This window comes from Canis lupus, chromosome 32 (assembly GCF_003254725.2).
Source record: "Canis lupus dingo isolate Sandy chromosome 32, ASM325472v2, whole genome shotgun sequence".
NCBI classification, from domain to species: domain Eukaryota; kingdom Metazoa; phylum Chordata; class Mammalia; order Carnivora; family Canidae; genus Canis; species Canis lupus.
This window is the reverse complement of record NC_064274.1, coordinates 8,815,443-8,837,996: the sequence shown is the minus strand read 5'-3', so window position 1 is coordinate 8,837,996 and position 22,554 is coordinate 8,815,443. Positions and strand designations below refer to the sequence as shown.

The following is a 22,554-nucleotide window of genomic DNA, read 5'->3' as shown; positions in this document are numbered from 1 at the left end:
TATCCACGAGAATACACTTTCTGTAGCACCAGGCCCTGCACAATGTATGACTTCTTTTGAATATAGCATTTTGCTGTGGTGCAGGAAACATAATAAGCTTTCATAACATGTAAAAGACAGAAACTTACCCAAAATGACAAGACAGAGAATTCTCCCCAAAAGAAAGGTCAGGAGGAGATCAAGACCAGGGACTTGCTAAAAACAGAAATAAGCAATATATCTGAACAAGAGTTTAGAGTTTATATACAGTCATAAGACGACTAGCTGGACTTGAAAAAAGCATAGAAGACACCAGAGAATCCTTTGCTGCAGAGACAAAAGACCTAAAAACTACTGAGGCTGAAAAAAAAAAACTGTTATAACTGTAATGCAAAATAAACTGGATATAATCACAATGAGGCCTGAAGAAGCAGAAGAGAGAACATGTGAAATAGAAGATAAAATTATGGGAAAAAATGAAGCTGAAAAGAGGGAAAGAAAACTATTAGATCATGAAGGTAGACTTAGGGAACCCAGCGATTCCATAAAGCGAAATAATATCCATATCATAGGAGCCAGAAGGAGAAGACAGAGAAAGGGGCAGAAAGGGGTTTATCTGAACAAATCACAGCTGAGAACTTCCCTCATCTGGAGAAGGAAACAGGCATTCAAGTCCAAGAGGCCAGAGAACTACCCATAAAATCAACAAAAACAGAGCAACACCAGGACATATCAGAGTAAAACTTGCAAAATACAAAGGTAAAGATAATTCTGAAAGCAGCTAGGGGGGAAGGTCCTTAACCTATAAGGGTAGACACATAAGGTTAGCAACACACCTAGCCATAGAGACCCGGTAGGCCAGGGAAGAGGGGTAACTGGGGGATGGACATTCAGGAGGGCACGCGATGTAATGAGCACTGGGTGTCATGTGCAACTGATGAATCACTGAATCCTACCCCTAAAACTAATAATACACTATATGTTAACTAACTTGAATTTAAATAAAATCTAAAAAATAAAATGTGTGTGTATATACATATATATATATACATATGAGAGAATTTTTTCCCTTTGAGAAGTTAGTTTAAGGTATAGTTTCAGTTTATATGAGGTATAGATCTACTAATCTATGCAGTTCTTGAAGAAACAAGTGAAGAGATTGTCAACACTCAAAAGGTTCCATATCACACCTTTGTGACATTCTTTAACACACTTTATCTAAGTTAGGTAACTCAGAGCCCTCAAGAATCATTCCTTTGCCAGCTAATTATCCTTCTGCTTTCACAATAATTTCTTTAAATGTAGCCAATCAGGGACACCTGGGTAGCTTAGTGGTTGAGCGTCTGCCTTTGGCTCAGGGCATGATCCTGGGGTCCTGGGATCGAGTTTTCCAACAGGCTTCCTTCAGGGAGCCTGCTTCTCCCTCTACCTATGTCTCTGCCTCTCTCTGTGTGTCTCTCATGAATTTAAAAAAAAAAAAAAAGTAGCCAATCAAGGTTTGGACCTGCGCTCCCCCTGCCCCCGCTTTTTTTTAAGATTATTTATTTATTTATTCATGAGAGGCAGAGAGACAAGCAGGCTCCATGCAGGGAGCCTGACATGGGACTCAATCCTGGGTCTCCAGGATCATGCCCTGGGCTGAAGTTGGCGCTAAACCGCTGAGCCACCTGGGTTGCCCCTACCCTCCCTTTTAAAATCCCTTTTAAAAATAGAGGTATCCAAACACTGCAAAAGTAAAACCTAAAAGCTGTGTTCTTTTTGTGGAGAAAAACATCACAATGGAGAGAGAAAGAAATCCTCTTTGTCCTTTTAAAGGACCTATATTCCTCACTGGCCCCTAACAGGAAATCCTCTCTGATAGAAAAGACATCTGTCGTGCTGTACTGAAAGACACAGCAGAAGTAAAAGGGCCAGTGCAGAGGACAGGAGTACAGACAGGCTCCTGGCCTTGCAGGCTAAGGGAGCCAAAGAGTTGTCAAAAGCAAGATTTTTAGATCAAACAAAGAAACCAATCCAAATTGAAATCTCGTATTATGAATTTAGTTCAGGACAAGTCATTCTTCTTTTCTCTGATAATTTTGCTAATAAACCATGTTTTCTCCACCTTTTATTTCAGCTCATCTTCTGGACACTCAGTGAAATTTAATTTTGTTTGATTTGGCTCATCATCCTCTCCTGCCTTCATTCTTTGGCATACTGTCTGTCATCAAAATGCACAGCCTCCCCCCTCCCGTCCCCACAGCTCTGGGCCATCCATAGGTGTTCTGGCAGGGTGCAACTTATTTATGCTCTGGGACTGAGTTCCTTGGAGCACCACAAACAAAATGCAGGTATCATAAAAATAAAACCTTACGAAGTGTGACTGTAAGTTAATGCTTAAGTATTGGCCATGTAATTAGAATATCTGCACAGCCTCTCAAGATTTGTGCTTTAGTTTGTTATTACTTTTTTACACACACACACACACACACACAGCTTTAGTAGGGAGTAAATGACAAATAACTTTGCATGAGTTTAAGGTATGTGATGTGATGATTTGATGTATGTGTATATTGTGAAATCATTGCCATCATAAGGCTAGTGAATACAAGATCTGCGCTTTTGAATGCATTTATTCTGTCAGATTTGCTTTTAACGTTATTCAGATTAACATATATACACCTCATTTACTGATATGCCAGTCAATCACTGTCATCATTAAGAGACGATGTACTCAGTACTGTATATAGTAACTGTGAAGTCTAACCATGTAAGTAAAAAACTGATAAATAACAAACAAGATCTTGTTAGAGCTCAGCCTCAGTGGTAAGAAAGGCTGTTAACATTTGGATTCAACTCAAGAGGTGAAATCAGACCACTTGTCACGAGCGTGCAGCCATCAGGCATGAGACATTGCACATTTAACGAGGAGACAGGCTTGGGGGACAGCGCTTACGGAGGACTTAAGAGAAGGTCATTACAAGACGGTCTCAGTTACAGAGATGAAAGCAGCAGTGTAAACTCAGGCAGGAATCAGAGCTGAAGGCTGAACAGGTCATCAAAGGGACAAGGAGACAGAATGCAGGAGGCATCCTGAGTTCCTGTGATATAAACAACCAGCTGTTAGGGAACTTAATACATCAGAACTAATTAAGGAACACAGCAGAGCATTTTTAGGTGGCTAGCTCTTTAGTATCCCACATGTTCCAATAATTTACCTGAATGGGAAGACCTGACCTCACGATGGATACGACCATATAAGAGCCTTCCATGGATAGGGAATTCTGGAGGCCCTAAGAGTCTCGGTGTGTGCCCGCTGAAGTTAAGCAGCAAGTCTACCTGGTACAAACATACCCACTAAGGTCACACCTTCAGCTAAGTAATTTCTGACACATATGATTTTAAATTAAAAGGAAAAAAAAAGGGAAAAAAACAATCAGGTGACAGTGATTGTAATAATATTTTTATATAACTATATATCCAAAAAGCATCACTTAAACACACAATCAATACTAAAAAATTAGATATTTTGCCTTTATTTCATGCTAAGTCTTAAAATCCTGGGTGCATTTACATTTATGGCCTGTATCATTTGGACTAGCCACATTGCAATGCTTAATAGCTACATGTGTTGGTAGCTACCACACTGGACAGTGCAGAGCTGAACTATGACTCAAATATGTCCAAGATAGTCTTCAAATGATATGTTTAAAAAAAAAAAAACAAAAATGGGGGCACCTGTGTGTCTCAGTAGTTGAGTGTCTGCCTTTGGCTCAGGTCATAATCCCAGGGTCCTGGGAATGAGACCCACATAGGCTCCCAGAAGGAGCCTGCTTCTCCCTCTGCCTACGTCTCTGCCTCTCTCTGTGTGTTTTTCATGAATAAATAAATATAATCTTGAAAAATAATGGCAACTATCACTAGGAAATCACCTTACAATCTAATGAATGTTTTCATATTTTATCTGCTAAAATCCAAAACAATAACCTATGCGGTTGTATGACACTTACTATTATCTCTAGCTGACAAATTAGAGAATAATTTTAGATCTTTATAAGATCACAACCCTAGTAATAAACTTGAACCCAAGTCTTCTTCTATCCAGAAATTAGGTACCTCAGGGAGATTAAATGAATTGCCAAAGGCTAGCCAGCATGTTAGTTACAGAACATGAATTAAAATCTGAGCCGTTTACTCCCAAACCAATGCTCTCACCACTGCAACAACACTGCAGATGCCCTCGGACTTATCTATACAATTCTCAAGACTCCTTTTCCCTACGTTGATCTGAAAGTCAATGCTAATCACATTACTATTGGGTGGCCCAATGGGTTAAGCACTTGCTTTCTGCTCAGGTCATGATCCCAGAATCCCGGGATCCAGCTCATAGGGCTCCCTGCTCAACAGGGAGTCTGTTTTATCCCTCTCCCTCTACCCATCTCCCTGCTCTCTTTCCCCCTTCCCCATAAATAAATAAATCTTAAAAAAACACATATACAGAAAGATAGGTATACATACTTTGATTAAGCAAATAATTTCCTTTAATAAAAGATTAAATTGAGGGGCACGTGGGTGGCTCAATCAGTTAAGCCTCTGCCTTTGAGTTAAAAAAAAAAAAAAAAAGCCTCTGCCTTTGTCTTGGGTCACGATCCCAGGGTCCTAGGATCAAGCCCCACATCAGGCTCCCTACTCAGTGGGAAGCCTGCTTCTCCTTTTCTCTCTGCCTGCTGCTCTCCCTCTACTTGTGCTCTCTCTCTCTGTCCAATAAATAAAATCTTAAAAAAAAGTTAAATTGATTATTAATTCTGTGTATTTTAGTGATATAATGGGAGTTCCTATATTTATGTTGAACAAATTAGTTTTCCAGATGTAAAGGTCACTCATTTCAATAGTTGGATTTTCTGACTTTTCCCAAATATCAGAGCAATGCATGTGAAAATAAGAAATAATAAATTGTAATGTTACAATTACAATATATCACAGGAAAAGCAAGAAAGAATTCTCTTGGGAAAGTCAATAAATAGGCACCTTAATTAAATATTACGGTTGTATTACCATGTAGGCAATTTTTTTTAATTTGGAAAGGGGAAAAAATCTCTAAAGACAGTTTATTTTCTAAAGATGATTTTACTCAACAAGTACCAAATAATTAAATTTACAATGATATATGCTCATCCAAACATTCTTAAATGTGGAGAAGGCCACCATCTGCTCTCCACAGCGTTTGGAATAAGAAGGCTATTTAGTAATCATAAGGACCAAGGGCTTCCAGCCATATGCTGCCAGGATCCCCTGTTGTTGAGAGGCAGGCTGATGACTCTAGAACTGACTCCTCCATGAGTCACGAAAGACCTGATATGATTAATAAAATCAATAGTTTGGGAGGATGCTCACATTGTTACACATACATTCACTGAGTCTTTCAATAAACAGACCTCTAAAGGAAATTTTTTTAAAACATATATCAATAATTAGTACTAAGGATATTATTCTCTTAGAGCATTAAGTCAAGCATGTTTTTATAAGCCAAGGTTTTTTTAAAGATTTATTTATTTTATTTGATAGAGAGTAGGGGAAAGGGGCAGAAAGTCTTAAGCAGACTCTATGCGGAGTGCAGAGCCCCACTTGGGACTTGATCTCAGAATCCTGAGATCACAACCTGAGCCAAAACCAAGAGTCAGAGGCTTACCCAACTGCTCCACCCAGGCGCCCTTTTCCTAGGCAAAGTTTATTACAGCTCAGGCAATATCCAATTTCATAAAGCCATTGGCCACATATTATGTGAAACGAACTGGAGTAGATTCCTTATGCAGATGTTATACAGGACCAAATTTAAATTAAAATCATAGCCCTTAGGAATTTAGAGTATAATTGAGAATTGAATGCATGATAAGCAGTAATACACACCACTTTTTTTTATCCTGAAAATATTCTGTCACATTTTAATCAACTAAAAGCATTATGCCTTTTTCTTCCCCCACCTGATTGATAGCTTAACTGAGTGCAGAATCCCAGACTGGAAATAATTTCAACCAGAATTTTGAATATGTCATTCCATTATCTTCTGGTACTCAGGATTGCTCATGAGAAAACGTGTACAGTTTTGAACACTGGTCAGTTTTCTTCTTCCTTGGAAGCTTTTGGGAGTTTCTCTTTGTCAATTTTCTGGAATTTCATGATGATGTGCCACAGTGTGGATCCTTTTCTCATCCTTTGTTCTGTGCTCCCTCAGCGGGTCCTATCAGTCTGTCAATTCATACCTTTCAGATATGGTATGTTTTCCTGATAATTCTCCCCACCTTTTATTCACTTCTGTTTTCTCTGTTCTCTTTATTTATTCCATTATCTCAATAGAGGATCTCTTGAACTTCTTTTCTAATTCTCTTATAATTTCTCAGCTTTTTCATCTCTTTGTTTTACTCATAAAGTTTCCTCAAATATATCTTTTAACGATTCTATTAAATGTTTAATTTCTGGTCCTAAATTTTTCATTTCCAAGAAATTTACTTTGTTTACTCACTGTGATCCAATAGTTCTTATTTCAAAGAATTATAGCTTATTTGGTGGCCTTTTTTGTTTCATTTATAAAATATGTTTTCTCATCTACTTAGGGATATTAATTACAGTTTTCATTATTTTACTTTGTTCTTTGCATTTTTCATCTACTCTAATGTTCTTTATTTCTACAGATTTGGTTTGGCTTTCAAAAGAATCTGGCTCAAAGATCTATGGATCCTTGATTGCCGACTTTAAGAATGAGGCACTGAAAAACTGAGTAGATGCTGTACGTGTAGATGGGACTTGACTGCTTCACTGATGTGGATCTGATGGTGTCATCCCACTGGACCCCTAATTGTCCACATCTGTAGACATTTAGATGTAAATTTCAAGAGATGAATCCTCCAGTTCTTACCTAAGAGTCTGTCAGTATCATGAGCACTCACTTAGGAAATGAGGAAAAGGGGATTCCATGGCACAATATGAAATTTTAATTTAATATCTTTGTTTTCTACATGCTTCTCCTGCTTTCAGTTGTGCTCCAGTCCAGAGTCTTCTTGGTTTAACTTCTCTGGAAATTAGACCTCTAGTCTTCTATGAGCATGCAGAAGGCACTCAGCAAACAGTGGAAGGGGATCAGAAGACCTACACTGCTTTTATACAGACATTTGACCAATCCTTATATTTTTGGCACAACTTGTACCACCTCCCTCTTTTCAGAGGTACCTGCAATTCCTAAGCCTAGTTTTCCAGAGCTCTAAAGCAGACTTGGGTGACCTCTGTGTTTCTCTCACTGCTAGCTTGAGTTTCAGATTCCTCGCCCTAAGTTACTCTTACTATGTATATATAAATTATATATTTATAATATATTATATATAATAAAGATGGCCTTAATGTTCTTGGCCCATTTGTTCTATTAAAACTACTAAAATAGGGCAGAAATAGAGCTGCACCAGTCGTCAGACCCAGGCCCTAACAGAGGGGCTGCATCCATATCCTACCTCTTGGACATTCACTGCAGGTGCCCTGAGCTCCTGAGTAAACAATCCAACCACCCTGCAGAAGAAGTAATATGGTAAGACCCTGACTGAGACTTCATAGAGAGAGAAAGAGATCCAGGTGAACTTAGACTCTAGCTCCCTACTCAGATGCATGAGTAAAGCCATCCTGGATACTCCAAATCAGTATTTTTGGATACTGCCAAAAAAATAGTCCCCAGGGTTCATAGTCAATGCCACTCAAAATGGAAGAATCACCCAATTGAACCCTGTCCAAATTTTTGACCATAAAAATTGTAGAGTAGAGGGGCACCTGGGTGGCTTAGTCAGCTAAGTGTCTGCCTTCAGCTCAGGTCATGATCCTGGGGTCCTGAAATGGAGCCTTGCTCCATGGGGGGGCCTGCTTCTCCCTCTCCCTCTGCCTCTGCCTGACGTTCCCCCTGCTTGTGCTGGCACTCTCTCTCTCTGTCTCTCTCTCTGTCTCTCTCTCAGTCAAATAGATAAAATATTTTTTTAATTGTAGGTATGATAAAATATTTGTTTTAATCCATTAACTTTTAAGATAGTTAATTATGTAGCCATAGATTACCAGAACAATCTGTTTTTCCCTTCCAAATTGTGTGGTATTTTTCTCTTCTCCTAGTGTTTTTGTCCTTGAGGCTTATGACTTTTTTTTTTTATCTCTATGTTGTCATTTGAGAGAGCTTTCAGTGGCAGTGATAGAGAATGCATATACTGTCCACCATGCTTAATGAGAAGTCCCCTCATTTATTCTTTAATTTCTTTTATATTCTTAAGTATGATTTATTTTTTAATATATTTCATTGTCAGGTTTCTGTTAGATTTTCAAAACACAAGTGGAAAATTCTCATGGCATAATCTATCTCTTCCATTAATTATACCTCCACAAACCAAAGTCATTCTGATAAAACAATTACATTCCCTCTGCTCTACCAACACATTTATGATATAAAGATTGAGCCATATTTCTAACAAAATTTAGCATTCATTATTTTTGCCGGAAAAGCCAATGACAGATAACAGCAATGGATTTAATGCCACATGTCAACTCATTTTATAGAACTAAAGAGACTGTCCTTTTTTAAAATCTAGTTAAGGAAGTGTCTAACCTCATCTTTTAGTCCTATTCCTGACAAGATCCACAAGGACTTGGTAAGAACTGGATCAAATTAATGCTTTCTGGCAATGCATTAGCAGCCAGCAAGTTCACTCATTAGTGTGTGAAATAAACCCAGCATTTCAGAAAGATAGAGGTGCCATTTGAGAAGAGAACATATTAGTGCTTCATCCCAATCTCTCCTACACTGTAGCCTAAGTTGTAGCACATGATCTTCTTCAGAAATATGGCATTAAGTAGGAGTATAACCAATAAGAGGTGCTCTGATATTTCCTGAGAAGTCAGCATTCTACTGACGTATGGCTAAACAGCCATTACAGTGATTTAAGGATTTATATGAATTGGTGACTCCTGCTACTATAAGCCTGATTATAACAGAGAATTAAGGAGTGGGGGAAGAAGAAGGAAGGATAACCCTAGATATGTCTGTATTCCAAAGTGAGTCCTCAATCGACATTAGTTTCCTGACACTTTCTTTTGTCCCCCTGTGGAACTATCCGATGAACACAGTATATGGAGCCAATTCAAGAGAAGGGGAAAAAACAGGGATTCTGGAGAATGGGCTGTACAGTGTGTGCTGTAGTCAGGTACTTCTCAGGCTAATGTGCATACAAATCAATGAGTACATTGTTAAAATGCAGATTCTAATTCAGTAGGTCTCAATAGCACTGAAATTCTGCATTACTAATAAGATCCAAAATTATGCCAAGGCTTCTGGTCCACAGAACACACTTTGAGAAGACTATAATCAGATGTTTACATATCTCTCTTCTGTCATTACATTTCAAACCTTATCCTCATCAACAAAATTCAGAAAAGATTTTACCAAAGGTGTAGGGCAAAAGAGTACAGCATAGCAACTTAAAAATCAGGCATGTATATATCCCTAAATACCTCATTCTTTTAATGGGGTTTTTTTGAGCTTTATACAAAAATGTTATCAACTATAATCTTCTGACACCTGCTTCTTTTCATCACGTTTCTAAAATTTATCCATACAGTTGCAGCTTCAACAATAATGATATTCTCATTCTTAACTGGGTGGTATGTTCACAAGTGTTCATTTTACTGCTATGCTTCAAAATTAAACATCATTATATTTCTCTTATATGTATTAAGTACTACATTCTAAAAACATCTCAGCTAAATATTTGACATCTCTGTTCTTAAAGTTCACACAGCCATTAACACGGCCAACAGCATCCAACCTCTGAGCATCCACTCCATGGAGCCCAAAGGCCACATCACTTAACTCCAGCTCCCCTCCTTCTGTCCTTTCATTTGTTTTCCTCTCATTGAAGCTCTTAACCCTTCAATCCCTATTACTGATTTTTCTACATGTCTTACTCAACATTAACTTGTGACAGACAGTTGCAATGTCTCACAGCTTTATTTAATAATACAATATTCCTGCTCATATAAAATCCAGAACTGAAGCCCCTGGCCAGGAAATCTTCTGGGCAGCCCTTCCAAGTGCTCAATTCAGGGCTCGAGATATTTCCATTGTGTTTTCTGTCCTATCAAAAGCCTTCCTTTACTGCTGTGGGGTTAGGGGGAAAGAGCAAGGAAGATTGCACAAGGGCTTTTTATGGCCTGGAAGTGGCGTATATCACTTCCACTCACCTTCCATTGCAAGAGCTCAGTTACACAGTCCACCTGGACACAAAGGGATACTGGGAAATAGAGGTCTTCCTGTATGCTTTGGAGAAAAATAAAATAGCTTTATAAACTAAAAAAAAAAAAAAAAAAGAACTTATCCATTCTCCCTGCCACCATACACAGTGCCTTAAGAACCAAATTCTCGTTAACATTCATGAAATGAATGGGCATGGGTAGTCCCTTACCTATGTAGAGGGATATAATCTGACTGCATATACCTGGTTCCTTGAGCAACTGCTAAATATTCTGAAACTCCATTTTCTTTTATTGGTTAAAAAAATGTTCCTATATAATTGAAAATCAATAAAATATTCATTGAGAACTACATTAGGACCTTTGGGTAATACAAAAAGTAAATTAGGGTCACTGTTCTCTGAAGGCTGATAATCCAGTTAAGGGAAAAAATATGCTATCTGTGCAATAATACAGAATCTAAATATGAATTCTAAAATAATACAAGACCAAATGATTGTTGCCAAATGATTATTGCAAACTCTAAGGAATATAAATATAAAATACTTGTGATAAGCAAGTAGTAAATTATGGTTGGGGAAATTTGGAATCATTTGAAAAAATAGATGATTGATTGATGATAGATAATTACATAGATAAGTAGATAGGTAGAATAAAACCTCTTCTCCAAGAGGTATAAGACACTCTTATGCACAGAAAATTACAAATAGATAGAATTTAATGTATTTTATTAGCTTGACCTATGCTGCAATAGGCCCATTTATCCCATGGCTCAGTTCCAAGTATAGTTTATGCCCCAGTAAAAATAAGATACTATAATGTTCTACTCTAACTGTTATGCTTCCATTTTATATTAAAAATTCCCTTGATAATAAGGAAACAGGCAGGTACACTTATCCCACAGGGCTTCTAAATTCAGTAGACAACATCCTGTATTGCCCTTAAAATTAATCACACCCCAGAGTGCCTCAAAATGAACTTTAGCAAATAATGCAACTGTGATAAAATTTGCATATCAGATTTACAATGTATTCAAGGCTTCTATTTTCCCCCATCTCAGCACTTCTCTGCTAAATGAAATTGCACATATCTGGTAAGAGCAAAGGTGAAGTGCACTGCAAGAAATGTCAACCTTTCTAAAAGAAGCATATATGTGACTTGTGCTCTGGACCCACAGTATCAATGTTTAAGCAGATGGTAAAGCTGCATTTAGATTTGCAGTTGTGCTTTGGGGTAGGACACACAGGTAATCTAGCAAATAAGATCTTCTCGTACTGGCAGTTTCATAACAGAAGTGGAGCTGTTTAGAATTATTAAAGGGAAAAGTTGTGGCTCACATTTATTAGTATATGAAATACACCTAACATTTCAAAATGACAGAGGTGCCATTCCAACCACTCCTGTACCCCAATCGAAGTTGTAACACATAATCCTCTTCAAGAGCATGGCATTCAGTAAGAGTGTAACCAATAACAAGTGCTCCAAGTGATATTATCCTAGAAGTCAGCATGTTACTGATGTATGACCAAATAGCAAGTACAGGAATTTAGAGATTATATGAGTCATGTAAATTCATGTATATGAATATGAATTCTAATACATCAGCACTAGCCAAAGGAAAAATCCAAAGGGATTCCCACCATAAACTTTCATTCACCTGTCCCATCCTCATGACAAACTCTTCTCTCCTGCCTCTACTACAAACACCTGCACCCCCAATGTTTATAGCAGCAATGTTCACAATAGCCAAACTATGGAAAGAGCCATTGATAGAAGAATTGTTAAAGAAGATGTGGTAAATATATACAATGGAATATTACTCAGCCATCAGAAAGGATGAAATCTTGCCATTTACATTGATGTGGTTGAAACTGGAGGGTATTATGCTGAGTGAAATAAGTCAATTAAAGAAAGACAATTATCATATGGTTTCACTCTTATGTGAAACTTTATAAGAAACAGTGCAGAAATCATAGGGGAAGGGAGGGAAACTGAATGGGAAAAAAATCACAGAGGGAGACACACTATGAGAGACTCTTAAATAAGAAACAAATTGAGAGTTGCCAAAGGGAGGGTAGGTGGGGGAGATGGGGTAACCGGGCATTAAGGATGACAGGTGATGTGATGAGCACTGGGTTTCATATGCAACTGATAAACTACTGAACTCTACATCTGAAACTAATGATGTACTATATGTTAGCTAATTGAATTTAAATCAATAAAAATACAAAAAGTAATAATATTAAATAAATAAATAGTAAATTCACGTAAAGTACATGCACTCATCAAATTATATCACAAAAAGAGACTATCTTATAATTAACACATAGATCATTCAAACAAAATAAAGAACCCAAAATGGATCCTTATAAATATGTTTAACTGATTTTTGACAAAGTTACAAAATGGTTCAATGAAAGCAGAATACCCTTTTCAACAAATGATGATGAGGCAATTGTACATCCATAGGCAAAAAAATAAACCTTTATTTAAAACTTACGTGATGTACAAAAATTAACTCAAAATAGATGATGGACTTAAATATAAAACCTGAAACTGCCAAACTATTAGGGAAAAAATACAGCAGAGAAATCCTTTGGAATCTAGAGCTAGGAAGAATTCTTCGATTGGCACCGAAAGCAAAAGCCATAAGATGAGAAACTGATAAATTGGACCTCATCAAAATTTAAATTTTTGTTCTGTGAAAGCCCATACAAAGAGGATATACAGATGGCAAATGAGCACATGAAAAGATGTTCAACATCACTATCCATTAGAGAAATACAAGGTAAGACCACAGCGTAATTTCAGTACACACCTATCAGAATGGCTAAAACAAAAAAGTGACACCACCAGTGGCTGGCATAGTTATCTATGTTTAAAAACTGGGTCACTCATATATAGCTGGTGAAATCATAAAATGATATAGCTATTCTAGAAAACAGCTTGGCAGTTTCTTATAAAACCAAACACTCAACTCCTATACAATCCAAAAACTGTACTCCTGGGGCTTTATCCCAGAGAAAGGAGAATTTACATCCACACAAAAACCTGTACATGAATGCACCCAGCAGCTTTAACCATAATAGCCTAAAACTGGCATCTGTCCAAATGCCCTTCAACAGGTGAAAGTTTAAACAAATTGCAGTACATCCATATCATGGGATACTACAGCAATTTAAAAAAGGAGACAAAACTACTCATACACACAACAATCTGGATGAATCTCGAGAGAATTACACTGTGTGAAAAAAGCCAATTTGAAATCCAACTATGACATGTATGGCTCCAACTACATAACATTCTGGAAAAAGCAGAACTATGGCAACAGTAAAAGGGTCCATGGTCATAGGGGTTGAGGGGAGGAAGGATGGAACAGGAAGAGAGCACAGAGGATTTTTAAGACAGTGAAACTATTTTGTGGGATAATGTAATGGTAGATATATATCATTTTACATTTGTGAAAACCTACAGAATGTACAACACCAAAAGTGAACCTGATATAAAATATCTAGGGATCCCTGGGTGGCGTAGTGGTTTGGCGCCTGCCTTTGGCCCAGGGCGTGATCCTGGAGACCCGGGATCGAATCCCACATCGGGCCCCTGGTGTATGGAGCCTGCTTCTCCCTCTGCCTATGTCTCTGCCCCCACCCCCTGTGACTATCATAAATAAATAAAAATTTTAAAAATAAAATAAAATATCTAAACTATGGACTAAGGGTGATAATGATGTGTCAGTGCAGATTCATCTATTGTAATATACATACTATTCTGGATGGGGAAGCTATGCATGGGTTAAAGCAGGAGTATATGGGAACTCTCTGGACTTTCTGCTCCACTTTGCTGCGAACCTAAAACTGCTCTAAAAAATAAAGTCCATTAAAAAAAAAAGTTACCTCAGGCATGACTATATTTATTGACAATAAGAAACAGATTAGTGGTTGTTTAAGGAAACGTGGGAGCAGAAGAAAAGTAGATGTGGGTATAAAAGGGTAACACAGGAGAGCCTTGTGATATCGGACCTGTTCGGTATCTTGACTATGGTGGTGGATACGTGAACCTATAAGATGATAAAACTGCATAGAACTTAATATACACACATACATACAATACACACACATAAATGCATGTGTGAGAGTAGAAGTAAAACTGGAGAAATAGGAATAGGTGGATTGCATCCATGTTAATATCCTGGTTGTTTTTACACAACAGTTGTTACCATTGGAGAAAACCAAGCACAGGGTACAAGAGATCACTTTGTATTATACATTACAATAGTATGTGAATTATAATTATTTCAATTTTCTTTTTTTTCTTTTTTTTTTAATTATTTCAATTTTAAAGCTGAACGTCCTCTCCAGCAAGTTTTAATGATGTCATAGAAACTTGCCATACCCTGCTTAATTTTGCTATTTATAGCCAATGTTCACTCTTCAGCTATGCTCATCAGCAAATAAATATGCCATGCTTCCTCTCTTTAAGAATTGAAAGCTAGCCTAGCCTTAGAAATTGCCCAGTGTACTGGCATTGGGGGCTTGTCTCACCCTGCCTGCGAGGCTGTGCAGCCCTACCTTCCAGAGATTAAAGGAACCACAGTCCACACAGAGTTAGGCTCTGACAGTGTTTGGTAGCTCACAGGCTTTGTTGATGTCACTGAAACATCTGTGAAAATGATCTGCTCAACTGGGTTAAAACAGCAACTTACTGGCCCAGGGAAAAGAAATGTATGCCATGGAAAATTATATTATAAAGATGTAGCCAGCCACCAACAAAAATATTATGGCACAAGGCAGGGGCCAATGAGAATTGGAAAGACCTGCAAAGAGAATTTCTTCCTCTTCAGAAACCATAAGGGGACACTTCTGGCATTCTCTCTAAAGAGAATCAAACAAGATGCCTGTAAGCTTATCACTGCTCAAAACTTAATTTCATTTTGAACCCTGAAATCGCATCTACTGTATAAAGTGTAAAATGTAAAGACTGCGTTGGGTTCCAACTGATACCATCTGATAAGAAACATCGATTTTGATACCAAGAGAAGGGAAATGTTAATTAAACAAAGAAACATCAGAGTCAGAATATTGAAAGACCACATACTGAGCAAGGGAGGAAAGCAGACTGGGAGACTCGCTTACTCTTTGCTTTTATTTATTTATTTATTTATTTTTACTCTTTGCTTTTATTTTTTTTTTTCTCTTTTGCCTTTCCTTTCTCTTCTACTTGTCCTCCACCTCTTCTCCTTATTGTTTGTTTTGTTTCATTTTTTACGATTCTGCACTCAACCTGATCTCCTAGCATCTATTTAAGTGACTCATTTTCAGGCTTCCAATATGTCTAAATTTTTCTGACAAATTTGGGAAAAGGGGTGGAGGAAGAAATATAGAAATATATTTGCATTCGGGACTGACAAGCAAGTCCCTCAGGAAAGAATGCATCCAAAGAATATAAATAACTTGGCCAGATAACATTAGTCATCAGGAAAGAGAAAGCAAAGTATTTATCATAGACCATCTATCCTGGCCCATTAACCCAATCCAAGTTAGGTTTAAATCAGTATATATATGATCTTCTCACTAAAACCTAAATAAGCCATCTAAACCAAGCAGCACCAGTTTAGTATCCACATGACAAAACAAAACTCAACATGAGAGAGAGACATCCTCCCACATCTGTGGGAGGGGGGCCGAGTGTGGCTGAGTGCCCATGTTTCACTGAGGTCCCACATAGGAGACTGCTTGCGTTAGGACATCCAAGAGCAGCATTGACACTGGGTGGTGGTACCCAATGGCCATGCCTAGTGGAAGCTGTGGACACCAGAAGCAGCTAGGAAAAGCTTTACATAGCAGCTAAAAAGACATCTTTGTGAGATCACATATACATTTCTGGCCCCGCAGATGTCCAGAAATCTATAGAAGAGATGCAAGGGGTAATGGAAGAATGAAATAGTAAGCGGTAAAAAATCCAGGGGGGGAAAAAAAACCCCAAGCACACAATTTACTGTGATTAATATAAGTACACTTTTACCCTTAAGTTGGTATAGCTCAGGGAAATGCAAGTTTCATGTACATATAGTATACTTCCATTTAACAAAGAAAGTACTCAGTTGGAATAAATTAACATTTGGTCTCCTCCCAGATCTACCTAGGTAGACCCTATGTTTGTCTTTTGATTCTTTATATAGCTAGCCAAATATAATGCTCTCCAATGACATGTTTTTTTAAAAAACATTGTATTTATTTATTAGAGAGCGAGTGAGCCTGAGAGCAGGGGGGAGGGGTGAAGGTAGAGGGAGAAGCCGACATCCCGCTGAGCAGGGAGCCCGACACAGAGGCTCCTGTGTTCCATCCTAGAACCCTGAGATGATAATCTGAGCTGAAGGCAGATGCTTAACCAACTGATCCACCCTGTGACCCTTCCAATGACAAGTTTCTGGAGGTTTCACCAGCATATAAATACTCGTAAATAAAAATTTCAAAATGTGATTTCATGTATACAAGTGATTGATTGTCAGCAATGAATTAGATGCAGCATAAAACATACTATCAACTGCCCAATAGATGTGATCTTTTACCTCTGAGCAAGCTACCTATCACATATATTCCAAGACATAAAATAAGCTCTTCATGAAGGAACATCCAGGTCATACTTACAACACCTTCCAATCTGTTATGTAATTTTACTAAATATCTAATAAATTCTTTCTTCCTAAATGGAAAATTCCATGGCCACCTTTGGTCATTATTTCCACATCTAAACTTCACTCTCTCAATAATATTCCTTAAGGGCAGCCCGGGTGGCTCAGCAGTTTAGCACTGCCTTTGGCCCAGGGCGTGATCCTGGAGACCCGGGATTGAGTCCCATGTCAGGCTCCCTGCATGGAGCCTGCTTCTCCCTCTGCCTGTGTTTCTGCTTCTCTCTCCCTCTGTGTCTCTCATGAATAAATAAATAAAATCTTTTAAAAAAATAATATTCCTTAAACATCAGTCCCTTCTTTGTTCTATTGCATGCCCTCTTGCTTTTGAACTATTATATCCTTGAACACTTTCCTTTCATATACATTTTCTGTCTTCCAAACTTGATTCACATTCGTCATGTTCACCTTTCATTTCACTCTCAAGAATGAGCACTGACCTTATATTTTTAGTCTCCACAAGGATCTATGACCTAAAGATCTTTTATCATCATGGCTGTCTTTATTGATGCTTCATTACCATTCCTGTCATATAAGGTTCAGAATCATGCACAAAGCTCGAACCAAGTAGGGTGGATTTCTGGTCCTTTGAAATGCTTTTTATAATGATGTGAACTTGAGTTCCATTAGCTTTCCTGAATATTAAGATCTACTGCTCTCATTTTGTTTCATCTCACCTATAACTCTTGTTACTAATATGCCCTTTAAAAATGTTATTTTAATATATATTTTTTGCAAGCCTTGACCTAATTCTTTTCTCCATTTTTCTAAAATTTTTCTGTGTGGTTTCTAATACAACATACAAGCTTCATGCAGTGGCAGTATCACAGCCAATGAGGTTTATCTGAGGTGCGATTACTGCTAACTGAAAACTTTTCCAATATGATGTACAAGTGCAATGACAAATATTTTCTTTAGTACAAAAATCAATACAGTAATTGTGTTCTTCTAATTAAATCAATTTACATGAATGTTTTATCTCACCAAAATACAACTTAATGGTCTTCTACATGATATTTGTCATAAAAGGAAAGGAAGCCAGGTGAAAGAGGAGCATAGAATTATTCCTGGTACTTAAAGAGGAATCTAAGAACATATATTACTGATTCTGGACTAGTTGAGTCAGCTCTAAATGAAGAGCAAATTTTGTGGATTTGGAAATATTCACATGACTTGAGAGTATTCACAAAAACACAAAATTTTCAACTAACAATAATCTAAAAACTCATAAAGTTTATATTTTCTTTATCAGCTTTAGTTTTTGATATTTTGATAGACTTCATTTTAGTTTTTCTTTTATTTTACAATTCTGAGAATTAGGTAGTGAAAAAAATGCCCAAGCACAAATTGTTCAAGGTGGCCTACAAGTTGATTATACAAACTGGAATGAGAAGTCAAAGCAGCCATGTTTACACTGCAGATAATCTTTTGACTTATTACTTTAGAACAGTCAGAAATTTTACTTTCCTTGTTTCACTGAAGTTACAGGAAAAATGACAATTAATGAACTCTGTGATGTGCCATCTTCTTTTTCCTTCCTCATCAATTTCCCTGAAACTGGGTGCCTGGGTGGCTCAATAGTTGAGTCTCTGCCTCTGGCTCAGGTTGTGATTTGTGATCACAAGGTCCTGGGATGGAGTCCCACATCAGGTTCCCCGTCAGGAGCCTGCTTCTCCCTCTGCCTGTGTCTCTGCCTCTCTTTCTTTGTGTTCTCTCATGAATAAATAGATACGGTCTTTAAATTAAAAAAAAAGGAGGGGCAGCCCGGCTGGCCCAGCGGTTTAGCTCTGCCTTCAGCCCAGGGCTGATCCTGGAGACCCAGGATCAAGTCCCACATCAGGCTCCCTGCATGGAGCCTGCTTCTCCCTCTGCCTCTCTCTCTCTCTCTCTCTCTCTCTGTGTGTGTCTCTCATGGATGGATGGATAGATAGATAGATAGATAGATAGATAGATAGATAGATAGATAAATAAATAAATAAATAAATAAATAAATAAATTCTCTGAAACTAACATGCTTAAACTTATCTATTACATTCACATGTTATCTGCAGTGTCCAGAGCAGAGGAAAACTGTCCCAGAAAATAGAAATAGGGCACCAGTATAGGTAAAATAAGAATAAATCAGCAAATGGTCAAATTATCCATCTCCCTGCTTGCTTTCTTTTGTATATATTTACCTTTTTCACTCACACTTCCCACCCCAAACTGTCTATGTAAGGAGGTTCCTACAGAGGTGTCCCTCTGTTCAATGGAAGCCACGTCTGCCATCCCGGGAAACTTTGTGCTAGATTCTAGAAGTGAGAATTGGAAGAAAGAAAGCATGTCTTATTCACATTTTTTACCTCTGCAGGTAGCAAAATAATTGCCACATAATCATAATCAGTACTTAATTAATGATTCCATGTCCCAGTTAATCAATCTGTTATAACACTACCTACTTCATCGAGATACATAAATATTAAATGAGCTGATATTTGTAAACATCTTAAAATAGTGGCTGGCAGATGGTAAGGATTACATAAATGTTTTTAAAAAGTTGTCTTCTGGGCTATTACCATTAGTTGCTTAATTCTGAAGAATTTACTATTTGTTATAGGCAAAAAATGGTGGGCTACTTCTCTGAAAACATTCCATGCTAGATATAATATTTTAATTGGTAAAGCCTATCAAGACCACATAATACTAAAGTTCTCTTTGCCATCCTCCTCTCCCTGTTCATACTCACAAAAAAATTTTAGAGTAATAGTTCCTCTCAAAATCTGGAAATGTTCTTTAAAGCAAATTGTTTCTCCTTGCCAAATGGAGGAGGCTTTGGCCTCTGGCAATACAGAGAACAAGATATCCTGACAAATCCTTCCAGACAAAACACTAATGTGAGATGACTTGGAATAAAGAAGAAAGATTCGGGGATCCCTGGGTGGTGCAGCGGTTTGGCGCCTGCCTTCGGCCCAGGGCGCGATCCTGGCAGACCCGGGATCGAATCCCACATCGGGCTCTTGGTGCATGGAGTCTGCTTCTCCCTCTCCTTCTGCCTGTCTCTCTCTCTCTCTCTCTCTCTCTCTCTCTGTGACTATCCTAAATAAAAAAAAAAAAAAAATTTAAAAAAAAAAAAAAAAAGAAAGAAGAAAGATTCTTTAAGTAAATAGCTAAAAATATGAACAGTAAAAGAGGTCCTCAGAGGCCACAGAATCAAGAAGAAGTAGGAGTCCATGTGATAAACAGATACTCAATGGACTCCTGCCCTGAAGGCATGTGCTGACGCCTGGAACCTAGAGCCTTCCATCTTAAGGCTACATTGAATGGATTAGACAGAAATTTGCCACAAGATAGCAACACTTATAAAGCTAGAGAAAATATGACTGTTTAGTAATGCTTCAGGGATACTGAGATAGTAAAATAAAGTCCCAACTCTCAAGAGTCTCAAGATCCCGAGGACACACATATAGAAATCAGCACAGGCAGCACAGTAGTATAGCTATAATGTCTTAGAAATATGTACAAAGTACCACAAGAATCAAGACAAAGGAGTGGGAAGCTTACTGGAGAAGTCAGTTAGGGCTTCCCATCCCAGAGAGACTGATACAAGCTGATTAAACAAAGCAGATAAAAAAAAAAAAAAAAAAAGAAGCAGATAAAATGAAGAGATGTAACACAGAGGAACAGAGATCTACAGCTAGTCTGAAGAAAAGCAAGGAATTCAGTATGACCGGAGCACATGACCCACGTGGGGAAATGATCCAACCCAGGGCAGTAGCAAACAGTATGGAGAGGAGAAACGGTTCCAGCAATATTGAAGAAGCATACAGAAATGAGTGGCTCACAGAGAAGTAGGAAGAAGGTGGAATGCAGGATTGCTCACATGTAGACTGCAGTGGCATTACCTGAATCAGAGATCAGAAAAGCGGGTTATGCAGCAGTTGTGTCTGAATCGGCAAATGTTTCAACTGAGGATCATTTGTATATGCTTGGTTAACCTTATCAAAAATAATCTTGAATTGCAAATCTTATCAAAGATAGACTTGAATTGCAGTGAGCACTGTGGAGGACTTTTAACCTAGATAAGCTTATCTATTTATGAGGGGTCCCAGAGAAAAAGGGGTCTCAGCCAAGCACTCGCCATAAGGGGTAGAGGGAAAAGTACTTTCCCTTCTCTATAGTTTCGGTTGACCAGCATGAGACCTGCTGGGGCACCCCACTTGCTCCAGAGCCTGCAGACAGGATCCTGGGAAAACTGGCAGAAGCCAGAAAGGGGTAAGAATTCTTATCCACCTTAGCTCTCCCAGATCTCTGTCTGTAGTGCCTGGTTGGGGGAGGAAAGCAAAATTTTACATTTTTCCTTTTCAAATTCATACTGGCAGGCGAAAAACATTAAGAATTGGATCTTTCAATTGTGACTTGTGAATTTCCTTTCAGGGCCCCACTGGTTGTTGATCCTTACTCTCCCATGGACAGCTATTGCCTTCTTGTTGTCTCATTTTGTGTCCTAAGAACTTGGCTTGGCAGCCATCAGGCTGAAGCCTCAAAATATGGTCAAACAGAAATGCAGGTTTCATCCCCTTTGGCTGGACAGCAATGTGGGCCGTACTCCACTTGCTGCTAGGATCCTACCACCATTGCCCACTCTCAGGGCAATTGTCTCAGTCTGTCATTTGGTTATCTTTGGGAATGGCTCCATTCTTGTATCTTTTGTACCCTCTCTGTGGATGCCACTTGAGTCCAAGGGGTTGTTCAAATACTGACAGGAGTGTTTACTATTGTTAGCTGAAGCCTGACAGAATATTTGAAAACAATTTTTGTGCTTTTGGTTTTTGTTTGAAGTAACTCTATGGTCGGAGGTGGCCACATTGGAAGCTGATATTCAGAGCCTGATAGGAATTTCCGTCTTCCCTAAGCTAAAATGAAACTATGTACCCAGCAGCAATCATCCTGAAACCTTTGTGGAAGGATTTATTAAAACATTCCAAGACACACAATTCTAAATCTAGAATATAGGGATCTTTCCATTTACACCATAGTTAAAAATCTTCTCCATAATACAAAGAAGCAAACTGAGGACAATATAGTTGGATGGGTGGTAGGTCAGCCTCTAGATACCCTTCAGTTTGCAATTCAGTTCTTTGAGGAACCACAAACAACCGCATTTGTCTTACAAATTTAATCTTTATGGGAATAGAAAATGACTCTAGAAACAACTCAAAATCTACCTATCCCGTTTACCAATCCCAAACCTCCCCCTATTCATTTCAAAAGGCCCAAGGGAACTAACTGTAAAAAATCTAGACTTAGGGAACAAAAATCATTTTGGTGGGACTTGTATTCTTTCTCTGTGCTTTTTGAGATGGAAGTATTCTACTAGTTTGCCCTAGAAACCAAGGAAATTCTTACGAGAAGGAGAAAAAAGGAAAAGGAAGGTTATTTTAGTGACAAGACCTGTAAAAAGTCTTAAAATTCTCTTGCACAAATATTAGTAAAAAATCTTTAGCCATCTGTCATCTGAGTGGATAACCTTAACTTATCCCATCTGCCAGAAACACAATTTGGATCCAACTGTTCTTTTACAAAAAAAAAAAAAGAAAGAAAGAAAGAGTATTGCATTATTGGAGCTGTCTCATGGCTAAAACTTTAAAATAAAAGCTATA

General features: G+C 38.1%; 1 long non-coding RNA gene and 1 other non-coding gene across 2 annotated transcripts in view; one reads left to right on the top strand and one right to left on the bottom strand.

Moving 5' to 3' along the window:
- Positions 1–2,661: 2,661 nt before the first annotated feature.
- LOC118353106 (uncharacterized) overlaps positions 2,662–22,554 on the bottom strand; it is a 51,162-nt gene continuing 31,269 nt past the window's right edge. The window contains exon 4 of the long non-coding RNA XR_004811363.1: positions 2,662–3,059. This is a non-coding gene — a long non-coding RNA (uncharacterized LOC118353106). The remainder of the gene's footprint in view (positions 3,060–22,554) is intronic.
- On the top strand, positions 17,720–17,857 carry LOC112647415 (U4 spliceosomal RNA). Its single transcript, XR_003128312.1, has one exon. It is a non-coding gene; the product is annotated as a U4 spliceosomal RNA (small nuclear RNA).